Source organism: Mesoplodon mirus, assembly GCF_964341445.2.
Source record: "Mesoplodon mirus genome assembly, chromosome: 4".
Lineage (NCBI taxonomy): Eukaryota > Metazoa > Chordata > Mammalia > Artiodactyla > Ziphiidae > Mesoplodon > Mesoplodon mirus.
The window spans coordinates 49,563,177-49,577,432 of NC_138979.1; positions in this window are offsets into that span (position 1 = coordinate 49,563,177).

The following is a 14,256-nucleotide window of genomic DNA, read 5'->3' on the forward strand; positions in this document are numbered from 1 at the left end:
TGTTGATTTTGGAAGGCAGCTATGCTCACCACTGTACCACCAATGCTACACTGTCTGTTGATTTTGTATCCTGCCACTTTACTGAAATTGTTGACTAATTCCAAGTTTTTTGACCAATTCTTTGGGATTTTCTATATATAGCATCATATCATCAGCAAATAATGACAGTTTCACTTCTTTCTTTCTGATTTGGATGCCTTTTATTTCTTTATCTTGACTAATTGCTCTAGCTAGGACTTCCAGAGCTATATTTAATAGGTGTGGTGAGACTGGGCATCCTTGCCTTATTCCTGACCTTAAGAGAAACATTTTCAATTTCTCACCATTTCATTTCTAATTTTATTTGAGTCATCTCTTTTCTTTTTAGCCTAGCTAAATGTTCATCGATCTTGTTTACCTTTTCAAAGAACCAGCTCTTAGTTTTGTTGATTCTTCTATTGTTTTTTGTTTGTTTGTTTGTTTGTTTGCAGTACGTGGGCCTCTCACTGTTGTGGCCTCTCCCGTTGCGGAGCACAGGCTCCGGACACGCAGGCTCAGTGGCCATGGCTCACGGGCCCAGCTGCTCCGCAGCATGTGGGATCTTCCCAGACCGGGGCATGAACCCGTGTCCCCTGCATCGGCAGGCGGACTCTCAACCACTGCGCCACCAGGGAAGCCCTCTTCTGTTGTTTTTATGTTCTCTATTTCATTTGTCTCCTCTGACCCTTACTATTTCCTTCCTTCTGCTGACTTTGAGCTTAATTTGTTCTTCTTTTTCTAGTTCCTTGAGGTGTAAAGTTATATTATTTGAGATCTTTCTAATTTCTTAACAAATGTGTTTATTGCTATAAACTTTCCTCTCAGAACTGCTTTTGCTGCATTCCACAATATTTGATATGTTGTGTTTTCATTTTCATTTGTTTTGAGATAAATTTTAACTTCCCTTTTTCTTCTTTGATCAAATGAAGTGTGTTGTTTAGTTTCTACATATTTGTACATCTTCTCACTTTCCTCTTATTGTTGATTTCTATTTCTTTACCATTGTGTTCAGAGAAGATAGTTGGTATGATTTCAATCTCCTTAAATTTACTAAGATTTGTGGCTAATCATGTGACCTCTCCTGGAGAATGTTCCATGTGCACTTGAGAAGAATGTATTCTGCTCCTGTTTGGTGGAATGTTCTGTCTGTTAAGCTCATTTGTTCTAACATGTGGTTCAATTCCAATGTTTCCTTGTGGATTTTCTGTCTGGAAAATGTATCCCTTGCTGATAGTGTGGTTTTGAAGTCCCTAACAATTACTGTATTGTTGTCTATTTCTCCCTTAAATCTATTATTAATTGCTTAATATAGTTTGGTGCTAGGGTATTGGGAGTGTATATATTTACAGTTGTTGTATCTCCTTAATGTATTGACCCCTTTATCTTTTTTTTTTGGCGATACGCGGGCCTCTCACTGTTGTGGCCTCTCCCATTGTGGAGCACAGGCTCTGGACGCGCAGGCTCAGCGGCCATGGCTCATGGGCCTAGCCACTCTGCGGCATGTGGGATCTTCCTGGACCAGGGCACGAACCCGTGTCCCCTGCATCGGCAGGCGGACTCTCAACCACTGCGCCACCAGGGAAGCCCCCTTTATCATTATTTAATTACTTTCTTTGTCTTTTCTTACCCTTTATGACTTGCAGTCTTCTTTTGTCTGATATAACTATGACTAAACCCGCCTCTTTTCATTTCAATTTGCTTGAAATATCATCATCCATCCCTTCACTTTGACCCTATGTGTGTCTATAAAGCTGAAACGAGGACTTCCCTGGTGGCACAGTGGTTAAGAATCCACCTGCCAGTGCAGGGGGACACGGGTTTGAGCTCTGGTCCGGGAAGATCCCACATGCTGCGGAGCAACTAAGCCCATGCACCACAACTACTGAGCCCGTGTGCCACAACTACTGAGCCCGTGTGCCACAACTACTGAAGCCCACATGCCTAGAGCCCGTGCTCTGCAACAAGAGAAGCCGCCGCAATGAGAAGCCTGTGCACTGCAACAGAGCAGCCCCCTCTCGCTGCAACTAGAGAAAGCCCGCGTGCAGCCAAAAAAAAAATTAAAACAGAAATAGAATCTGTAATTTTAAAACTCCCTGCAAACAAAAGTCTAGGACCAGATGGCTTTCCTGGGGAACTCTACCAAACATATAAAGAAGAACTTACACCTGTCGTTCCCAGACAGTTCCAAAAACCTGAAGAGGAGGAAACACTACCAAATTCATTCTGCAAGGCCACCATTACTCTGATAACAAAACCAGACAAAGACACCACAAAAAAAATTACAGGCCAATATCTGTCATGAATATAGTTGCAAAAATTCTCAATGAAATATTAGCAAACCAAATCCAACAATACATAAAAAGGATAATACCCCATGATCAAGTTGGATTCGTTCCAGGGTCGCAAGAATGGTTCAAGATACGTAAATTAATCAACAAATGTTCATTGACATTAATGTTAACACCACATTAACAAAAAGATAGACAAATCTGCATGATCATCTCAATAGATGCAGAAAAAGCATTTGACAAAATTCAACATCCATTTATGATCAAAAACTCTCACCAAAGTGTGTATAGAGGGAACATATCTCAACATAATAAAGGCCACTTACAACAAACCCACAGCCAACATAATACTCAACAGTGAAAAGATGAAAGCCTTCCTACTAAATTCAGGAACAAGACAAGGATGCCCACTGTCACCACTTCTATTCAACATAGTATTGGAAGTCCTAGCTACAAAAATCAGACAATAAAAAGAAATAAGAAGTATCCAAATTGGAAGGAAAGAAGTAAAACCATTACTATTTGCTGATGACATGATACTTTATGTAGAAAACCCTGAAGTCTCCACACAAAAACTATTAGAATAAATAATTTCAGCAAGGTAGCAGGATACAAGATTAATATACAGAAATCTGTTGTGTTTCTATACACTAATAATGATATATTAACAAAAATAAACAATTGGGCCCTAATTAAACGCTTTTTCACAGCAAAAGAAACCACAAACAAGATGAAAAGACAACCCTCAGAATGGGAGAAAATACTTGCAAATGAAGCAACTGACAAAGGATTAATCTCCAAAATATACAAGCAGCTCATGCAGCTCAATATCAAAAAAACAAACAACCCAATCAAAAAATGGGCAGAAGACCTAAATGGACATTAGGCTGAGTAAAAAACTGAAACTCATTAGGTTGGGTTAAAAAACAAACAAACAAACATAGTTTTAAACTGAACAGTCCCCAGAGGTATGCAGGGCAATAAGTACAAGCTTCAACCAGCCAAAGCAGAGTTCTAAGTGATCAACTAGGGCATACATTGTTGACCACAAAGAAACCATCCCACAATATTATGATTAAACTATCCCTTGAATGAACAAATCCTTAAAACAAAGCTCGTATTTATCAAACTGATCAACAAATAACTTAAATGCCTTATATTCCTTGAGGGAAGATAACAAAATCCATCCATTCAACAATACAGCATTCATAGTATTCAGCATCCAGTCAAAAATTATTAGACTTGCCAGAAACCAAGAAAATGTGATCCCTAACCAGGAAGAAACCTCAAATGAAAGGGATTGTAAGAGATGTTAAATTAGCAGACAAGGACCTTAAATACTATTGTATATTTATGTATTTAAAGGCAAACATGAACATAATAGAGAAATCAAAAATATTTTTTAAAAACCAAGTAAAGCATTTAGAGATTTAAAAAAATATGTGAAATAAAATTTTCACAGGATAACATTAACAGTGGATTAGACATTGCAGATGAAAAGACTGGTAAACAGAAAAGCAAAAAGATTAAATGAATTAAAAAATAAACAGAAGTTCAGTGACCCTTGAAGCAATATCATCTTAGAAAATACATGTAAATGAAGTCTTAGAATAACAGTACGGAGTGTAGAAAAAACAAAGATGGCCAAAATTTTCCAATTTGATTTAAAAAAAAAGTTACAGAGCCACAAAGCTCAACAAATCACAAATAGGAAATACACCAACACACATCATAATCAAATTGCTAAAAAACAGTGATAAATAGAAAATCTTAAAGCAATCAGGAGAGGAGAGGGGGAGGAATATCTCATCTTTGCACCTCTCCACCCAGAATACTTGTTAAAGTTACCCAATAATGCAAGACCCCTAGACAGTGTGCTGGTGCCTTAGTAGCTGTCACCACATAACACATGCCAAAGGACTGATACTTTGGACAAAGGGCTCACTGCGTTGTACCAAGGAGAGAGATTCCTTTGGTGCTAAGTCCCAACCCAGATCCTTTGGAAAGGAAAGACAGCCACCTAGGAGTAGACCATGCCTCTTCCCTTCCTTTTCCCATAACCACCTAAAAGGTTGGCACTATGAGTCATCAGGCAGAGATACAAAGTGAAAGCTGTGGCTTCCCCCATGAAGCAAAAGGCAGATCTGTAGCACAGTAGTTTCCATCTTTCAAAAATACCATGGTATTTCTGCAGCACAGCAAAGGGATTAGTTCAAACCTAACTTAAGCCAAGCGTCCTTAAACCAGACAACCATTGCCACGAGAGAGGCCCCTAACCCTAACAATACTGATTTAAGGCTCTCTGGAGGAAAAAAATATGAGCAGAATAAAGGACCTCCCCCCAGTATATCCAGTGTCAAAGTAAGGAAGGAAAGGAGAGGAGGGAGGAAGGGAGGGGAAAAGGGAGGGAAGGAGGTGAAAAGGAGAAAGAGGGAGGGAGGGGAAAAGTCAAGGAAAGAGAAAAGGAAGGGGGAGGGAGGGAGAGAAAAAGGGAGAAAGAAAGAGGGAAGGAAATGAAAAGAAAAAGAAGAAAGAAAAGGAGAAAGGAAAGGAAAGGAGCCTGGATACAGGAGAAGCTAATAAATGAACACACACACAAACACACACATTATTAAACTGAAACAAAGATTCACAGTTTGAGCCAATTGGAAATCCAAAATTTGCTAAAAGAACTTATATAACAAAAAGATAAAAACAGAGCTGATTGGCTCTTGTGCCTCTACAACGTGCAGGTTCTGAATTTAACATTTACTAAAACGTACCAATTCGCACAGCTTCATGGACTTAACACTGGGGTTCAAATTAGTGGGGATCTCACTAAATTTGAACATGGTACCCCAATAATCATAGGAGAATAACTAAATATAAAAAAGGGAAAATAGTTATGCCTTACTTAAAACTATAGCCTTGCTTAAATTTCCCATAGCCAGCACATGCATTGCCCTAAAATATTCCAAAGTGAGCATAGACACTCACTTTAAGTCTCTGGCACTTACAAAATGGCATGACAAAATGAGACCCCACAGGCTCCTAGTTAAAGTAGTTAATGTAATCATCCTCCTCTCAGGCGATTCATTTGACATATTTATTAAGGACAGACAAGTCCAACATCTTTTAGTCCTTTTTGAATTCTGAAGGCAACATATTACTCAATTACAAGTTTTACTTAATCTCACTGACGCCACTACTTATAAATCAGCCCATCTTAAATGGGGTTCCCTTCAACAAAAGGCTCTAGAATCTGTCCAAACTAAAGTCAACAGACACTTCCTTCAGTGCCTTTAGAGATTCCTTTGCTGTAGAGGCTTTCACAACTCCCCACATTCCTCCTGGAGTCTCTGGACCACCTATGACGGCCATAAATTGTCCATAGGCTTCTAATGCAAGAAACTACCCTTCTCAGCCTCACGCTATATATAGCATTAGAGCAGTAATTGCTGGTCACATACTGGGATATCCTGGAAATACAGGCTGTCAGACCCTGAGCCTGTGACCTTCAGTACCCAACTGCCCATTATGCCTTGGGTCATGGAAGCAGCACCCCACAAGCTTGGCACTGCTACTGAGGCCTCCGTGATGCAGAATGGAGCCAAACCTGGGCCCACTGGTTTATTCCTGGCATATTCCACCTGAAAGAGAAATGGCGTTTTGCTCTCAGTCCCTTACCAGATGTCACTCCCCCTCCAGACCGCTTGGCCCCCTGGGGAGCCACTTGGGATTAACTGAGTGAACAGCAATGGTGAGCTCACAGAGTGTACAGCATTGCCACCATCATAAGTGAGGGAGCTCAGTGCAGTGTTGCTGCTTCAGCTCTTAACTGAGATGTCCCGATGAAGGATGAGACACAAGGGTCAGCAAAACTGGCCAAATTGCAGGTAGTCATCTTAGCACCAAATGCCCTAGTCAGCAAATTGCCCCATCTGCACATTTTTATAAACGTTTGGGCCATTGCCTAAGAGTTGCCCCCTCCTGTCGAGGTGAAGAACTCAAAACTTCTTGCCTTACAGGTATCCAAGATATAAATCAAAGTCACACATGCCTCTACATATATTAAGGTCATAATACAGAGCCTCACCAGACAGTCATCCCCTTCAAAGTTCCAGACATTACTGATAGTCACCAAGACACACATTTCACTTCTCAAAATACATACTTCTGGGCTCTGGGAAAAGGCCCTCAACTGCACTTTTATCTTCCCAAAGGTCCTGGACAGCCAGTTTAATGAGAGACATAATTGTCTCTTCAAATAACATAATTTTACTCGTCTGCAAATAGATGCCTAAATGGGTCTGTATCTTGCCCCAGGCCTTAATCTCTCTTAATTTAAGTCTCCTTGGATAACTTACACCTTATAGCAACTTAAAACAACTTTCCAATGCTTTTTCCTATCTTTAGAGGCTATGTCTTTCCTCTATGTATATGAAGACTCGTTATATATGAGGCCCTTTTAATAATGTCTCCCTGTATCTTTATGGATTTTCAATCCTGCCCCCCACTCCGTAAGGGTAGGAAGCTAGATCAAGGATGCATAGTCCTTTTGGACCCATTAACTATGGATTATCTGTCAGGCTAGGCACCTGCCCATCGGATAGGGGACCCTTTTGAGCTCGAACTTCCACTACCTGAAATCTTCAATATCCAGATAATAAAGGGGTGGGTAATTCTTCTGAGCTCTCACTCCAATCCCCTCAAGGAAATAAAAATTAGTTGTCCAGGGTCATTTCCATAGACAGTGTGGACTACCAAGAAGGGAAATAGAAAATCCCACTTAGTGAATGAAAATTACATTCAGAGATAATAATAAAATCAACACCATATCCCATAATGATGAAATCAAAATCAATATCAGGCAACAAAAGCCTGCCAAGTGCAGCTGCGCACCATTCCATTGGCTATTTGTTTTGTTACTTTTGGTCTGTGTGCTTTTGTTGGTTTGCAGTCTGGAGGCCCAAACCCTCCAAGTAAGTCACTGTTTCAACCAAACACAGCAAATGTTGAGGCCTGCATACCATCAAGTGTGACTAATGCAAGCTCTGCAGCCCAAAGGTCCTGTCAGCTTGCCTGCCAACAATCTTAACTCATAAAGCAAAAGGCCCATAATAATTGGCTTAATTGGAGGACCTGCCTGCAGTTTAATTCTAGATCTCTAACCACCTCAGCCATGGATATTTAAATAACAAACAACTTGACTGTTAATAACATGCACCTAAATCAGGCCATAAGATTTAAAACCTATTTGTTGCAGAATTCCCTTCATCCCCCATCTGGGGAAAACCTTGGACTATTGGGAGTTTTTAGATTTGGCCAGCCCTATATGGGTGTTTAAATGTGCCAACTGGGTTCTGGTTCTTTGGCCCAATTATGGCAGTATCATGGATGCCAGCATCCCTTTTGCTAGCTGTGTACCCACAAAGCGTCTTGACTTAAGCTTGCAAGTAAAGCTCCCAGGCCCATTGCCTTCAAATTCCACAAGCGGCTTATTCTTCTTATACCATAAAGTCAGAAAAACGTGAGCCCTATAATCTGAGTGGATACCTTACAAAGGACGCACCAGTCCCACATCCCAGATGCCATTGCTGTGGTCCAGGAGTTCACCACAAGAAGACATCACCTCAGACACCATCTCTCCTGTCCAAGATCTGCGCATCAAATGCTGAGACCACTGCCCAAGCTACGCCCATGGGTGGCCTCTCCTAAGCCACTGACAAATTAGACACAGGTCACTTATTGCTTTTCCTCTTTTGCTATGAGGGGTCGTATTATGTTTCCTATTATGCTTGCTGTTTATGTGGCCCATGATCCTAGTATACTCCTTGCTCTCTGCCAAAATATATACCTTTATACTCCCATGTCTAATGGGAAACCCTGTCTCCCAGATAGCACTACGATCTGTGTCACTCTAAAAATTAATGAAAATTATTGCTTTCCCCAGGAAGCAACTACCTCATATGAGCCCACTCACCTCTGCATTCTCCTATTCCCCCTTCTGGCTTGCCACTTCTCACCTTGCATGTCCGACCATGGCTACCACACTACCCTTGCCCCTTGGTTACAAATACTACTGACATTTATATATAGCTTATTGAACTCTCAGTTCATTCTCTCCAACAATGTAACTGCAGAACCCACCACCATAACCCAAGAAATACACCAAGATATTGTCATGAAAAATATAACTTAGACTTTTAACATACCTGACAACTCCAAGATATTGTTAGAGACCTCAGAAATTTCAGATGTTTTCATGGCTAATGCCATGTAAATGGGGAACATAGTTATGGCCAGCCCATTAGGACTCCTTGTACTTCTGTTTTCTTCCTTTTCACGCTCATAATAAAATATTTTCTATGCCATTCAGGGCAACTTATGCTCTACTCTCTAAAATTCTCCTCTAGTATTCAGGCCACTCAAGTACCCCAAATAACTGAACTCGAAACTGATGATAAGACATGAGGGGTCAATTGTAATATTTTTTAAAATGCTATCTTAAGATATTTTTTATTGAGGTATAATTGACAGATAGGAACTGTACATACTTAAGGTGTACAGCTTGATGTTTTGACACTGTGAAATGATCACCACAACCAACTAACATATCCATCACCTCACATAGCTACCATTTTTCTTTTCTTTTCCTTCCTTTGTAGTGAAAACACTTAACATCTCTCTCAGGAAATTTCAAGTACACAATACAGTATTGTTAACTATAGTCACCATGCTGCACATGAGACCTCCAGAACTCATTCATCGTGTATAAATGAAACTTTGTCCTCTTTGATCAACATTTCCCTATTTTCCCCTTCCTTCTGTCCCTGGCAACCATCATATTCTCTGCTTCTATGAAGTTGACTATTTTAGATTCCATATATAAGTAAGATCATACAATATTTGTCTTTAAGTGTCTGGCTTATTTCACTTAGCATAATGTCATTCAGGCTCATCCATGTTGTACCAAATGGCAGGATATCCTTTTATAAGGCTGAATACTATTTTATTGTATATATGTGTACACACACACACACACACACACACACACACATCTTCTTTATCCATTCACCCATCAGTGAACATTTAGGTTGTTTCCAAGCTACAATAAACATAGGAGTGCAGATATCTCCTCAAGATCTGGGCTTCATTTCTTTAAAATATATATCGAGAAGTTAAAAACACTATCTTGATCAATTTTAAGCCCCTGGCTAGTAGCAAGTCAGTTTCCCTTCTTGAGTGGCTAAATCCACACCCAACACCTTCCCTTACTGGGCTCTCACACTCCAGGCCACTATGCACCCAACCTAACTGCCCTCGGACAAGGTACCAGACAGGTAAGACAGTCCCTATGCCCCTAGTTAAATCATTCAAATTAGCCAATCCACAGAAGAGTCATGAAACCTAACTGACCACACCTCATTTACCATATATAGGCTGCCCCCTACAGCTCTAATTTGTTGTTACCCTGTCCCTGGGTGCAATCTCTCGTGGTACTGCATGGTAGCTTTTTCTTGTTCAGATACTGTAAATACAGTATCATTGTATCCCACCATCAAAAGAATCTTTAGGGCTTCCCTGGTGGCGCAGTGGTTGAGAGTCCGCCTGCCGATGCAGGGGACACGGGTTTGTGTCCCGGTCCGGGAAGATCCCACATGCCACAGAGCAGCTGGGCCCGTGAGCCATGGCCGCTGAGCCTGCGCATCTGGAGCCTGTGCTCCGCAACGGGACAGGCCACAACAGTGAGAGCCCCGCGTACCACAAAAAAAAAAAAAGAATCTTTAAATGTTATAAACAATTAGAAAGCAGCCTATAAAAAATGATCTAAGCTTCTACCTTAAGAGGAGAGAAAGAGCAAATCAAACCCAAGTAAGCAGACAGAAATAATGAATGATAAGAGAAGGAAAAATTGGATAGAAAATAGACAAATGATAAAGAAAATAATGAAATGGAAAGCTGGTTCTTTGAGGGTAGAAAAATTTTTAAATTACTTTAGCCAGCCTGACCTAGAGAAAAAGAGAAAAGACACAAATGCCAAGAATGAAAGAGGTGACATCACTAGAAATTCTACAGCCATTAAAAGGACAATAGGGAATGTATTAATTTTCTGCCCAATAAATGCGATCACTTACATAAAATGGATAAATTCCTTGAAAGACACAAGTTACCAAAATCAGTTTCAAGATGAAATAGAAAATCTGAGTAGCCTTATGTCTATTTAGAAAATTGAGTCTGTACACTTAGTACCTCCTCAAAAGAAAATTCCATGCCCAAATGTCATCACTGGTAAATTCTATCAAACATTTAAGAACAAAATAATACCAATCTTACACAAACGCCTTCAGAAAAAGGCAAAGGAGGGAACATTTCTCTATTATATTTATGAGGCCAGTATTACCTTCATAAGCATCACAAGAAAAGAGAACTACAGGCTAATATTCCTCATGGAAACAATACAAAAATCTTTAACAGCAACAATAACAACAAATGAACAAAGAATGAAGACTCAAACTTTCTGATTTCAAACCTTGCTACAAAGCAACAAAAATAAATGTTACTGTCATAAGGATAGACATATTGATCAATGAAATAGAATTTAGAGTTCAGAAATAGAATCATATGTCTATGGTCAACTGAATTTGACAAGGTGCCAAGACTACTCAACGGGGAAAGGATTATCTTTTCAACAAATGGTGCTGAAACAACTGATGATACACATGCAAAAGAATGAAATTTGACCCTTACCTTATACCATATTAAAAAAATTGACCCCAGGGCTTCCCTGGTGGCGCAGTGGTTGGGAGTCCGCCTGCCGATGCAGGGGACACGGGTTCGTGCCCAGGTCCGGGAAGATCCCACGTGCCGCGGAGCGGCTAGGCCAGTGACCCATGGCCGCTGAGCCTGTGCGTCTGGAGCCTGGGCTCCGCAACGGGAGAGGCCACAACAGTGAGAGGACTGCGTACCAGAAGAAAAAAAAATTACCCCAAATTGATCATACACCTAAATGTAAGAGCTAAAACTGTAAAACTTTTAGGAGGAAACATACTGGTAAGTCTTCATGACTTCTGGTTTGGCAATGAATCCATAGAAATGACACCAGAAGCACAAGCATCAAGAAAAAGTAGATTGTACTTCATCAAAATTTAAAACTTTTGTGTTTCAAAGGATACCATAATAAAGTGAAACAACCACCCACAGCATGGAGGAAATATTTACAAATCATATATCTGATAAAGGACTTCTACCTAGAATATATAAAGAATTCTTACAACTCAATAAAAATAGGGCAAATAACAATAAAAAATGAACAAAAGGTCTGAAGAGACATTTCTCCAAGGAAGATGTACAAATAGCCTATAAGCACTGGAAAAGACGCTCGGTTTTATAACTCAGAGGAATACGAACCAAAACCACAACGAGATACCATTTCACACCCACTAGATTGGCTAGAATAAAAAGAGAGTAAATATTTTAAGAAAAAGGAAAAATCAGAACTTGCATATAATGTTCATGGGAATATAAAATTGTGCAGCCAATTTGGAAAACAGCACGACAGTTCCTCAACATAGAGTTACCATATGGCCCAGCAATTCCACTACTAGGTGTATACCCAAGAGAAATGGAAACATATGCCCACATAAAACATGTTCAGGAATGTTCATAATAGCATTATTCACAATACCTAAAAGATGAAAACAAACCAAATGTGCATCAGATACATGTATATGTATAAGTGAATCACATTGCTGTACACCTGATACTATCACAACATTGTTAATCAACTATACTCCAATACCAAATAAAAAGTTAACAAAAAGAGAGAAATGTCCATCAACCAACTCTGAATGAATAAACAATGTGTGATATAACCATACACGTAACATTTTTCAGGCATAAAAAGGAATGAAGTACTGATACCCGCCACAACAGGGATGAACCTTAAAAACATTATGCTAAGTGAAAAAAGCCCTGTGAAAAGACTACAATAACGAACCCAAAACAATTAAGAAAATGGGAATAGGAACATACATATCGATAATTACCTTAAATGTAAATGGACTAAATGCTCCCACCAAAAGACACAGATTGGCTGAATGGATACAAAAACAAGACCCATATATATGCTGTCTACAAGAGACCCACTTCAGACCTAGAGACACATACAGACTGAAAGTAAGGGGATGGAAAAAGATATTCCATGCAAATGGAAACCAAAAGAAAGCTGGAGTAGCAATTCTCATATCAGACAAAATAGACTTTAAAATAAAGACTACTAGAAGAGACAAAGAAGGACACGACATAATGATCAAGGGATCGATCCAAGAAGAAGATATAACAATTGTAAATATTTATGCACCCAACATAGGAGCACCTCAATACATAAGGCAAATACTAACAGCCAGAAAAGGAGAAATCGACAGTAACACACTCATAGTAGGGGACTTTAACACCCCACTTTCACCAATGGACAGATCATCCAAAATGAAAATAAATAAGGAAACACAAGCTTTAAATGATACATTAAACAAGATGGACTTAATTGATATTTATAGGACATTCCATCTAAAAACAACAGAATACACATTTTTCTCAAGTGCTCATGGAACATTCTCCAGGATAGATCACATCTTAGGTCACAAATCAAGCCTTGGTAAATTTAAGAAAATTGAAATTGTATCAAGTATCTTTTCTGACCACAATGCTATGAGACTAGATATCACTTACAGGAAAAGAGCTGTAAAAAATACAAACACATGGAGGCTAAACAATACACTACTTAATAACGAAGTGATCACTGAAGAAATCAAAAAGGAAATTTAAAAATACCTAGAAACAAATGACAATGGAGACACGACGACCCAAAACCTATGGGATGCAGCAAAAGCAGTTCTAAGAGGGAAGTTTATAGCAATACAATCCCACGTTAAGAAACAGGAAACATCTCGAATAAACAACCTAACCTTGCACCTAAAGCAATTAGAGAAAGAAGAACAAAAACATCCCAAAGTTAGCAGAAGGAAAGAAATCATAAAAATCAGATCAGAAATAAATGAAAAAGAAATGAAGGAAACGATAGCAAAGATCAATAAAACTAAAAGCTGGTTCTTTGAGAAGATAAACAAAATTGATAAACCATTAGCCAGACTCATCAAGAAAAAAAGGGAGAAGACTCAAATCAATAGAATTAGAAATGAAAAAGAAGTAACAACTGACACTGCAGAAATACAGAAGATCATGAGAGATTACCACAAGCAACTCTATGCCAATAAAATGGACAACCTGGAAGAAATGGACAAATTCTTAGAAATGCACAACCCGCCAAGACTGAATCAGAAAGAAATAGAAAATATGAACAGACCAATCACAAGCACTGAAATTGAAACTGTGATAAAAAAAAATCTTCCAACAAACAAAAGCCCAGGACCAGATGGCTTCACAGGCGAATTCTATCAAGCATTTAGAGAAGAGCTAACACCTATCCTTCTCAAACTCTTCCAAAATATAGCAGAGGGAGGAACACTCCCAGACTCATTCTACGAGGCCACCATCACCTTGATACCAAAACCAGACAAGGATGTCACAAAGAAAGAAAACTACAGGCCAATATCACTGATGAACATAGATGCAAAAATCCTCAACAAAATACTAGCAAACAGAATCCAACAGCACATTAAAAGGATCATACACCATGATCAAGTGGGGTTTATTCCAGGAATGCAAGGATTCTTCAATATATGCAAATCAATCAACGTGATACACCATATTAACAAACTGAAGGAGAAAAACCATATGATCATCTCAATAGATGCAGAGAAAGCTTTCGACAAAATTCAACACCCATTTATGATAAAAACCCTGCAGAAAGTAGGCATAGAGGAACTTTCCTCAACATAATAAAGGCCATATATGACAAACCCACAGCCAGCATCGTCCTCAATGGTGAAAAACTGAAACCATTTCCACT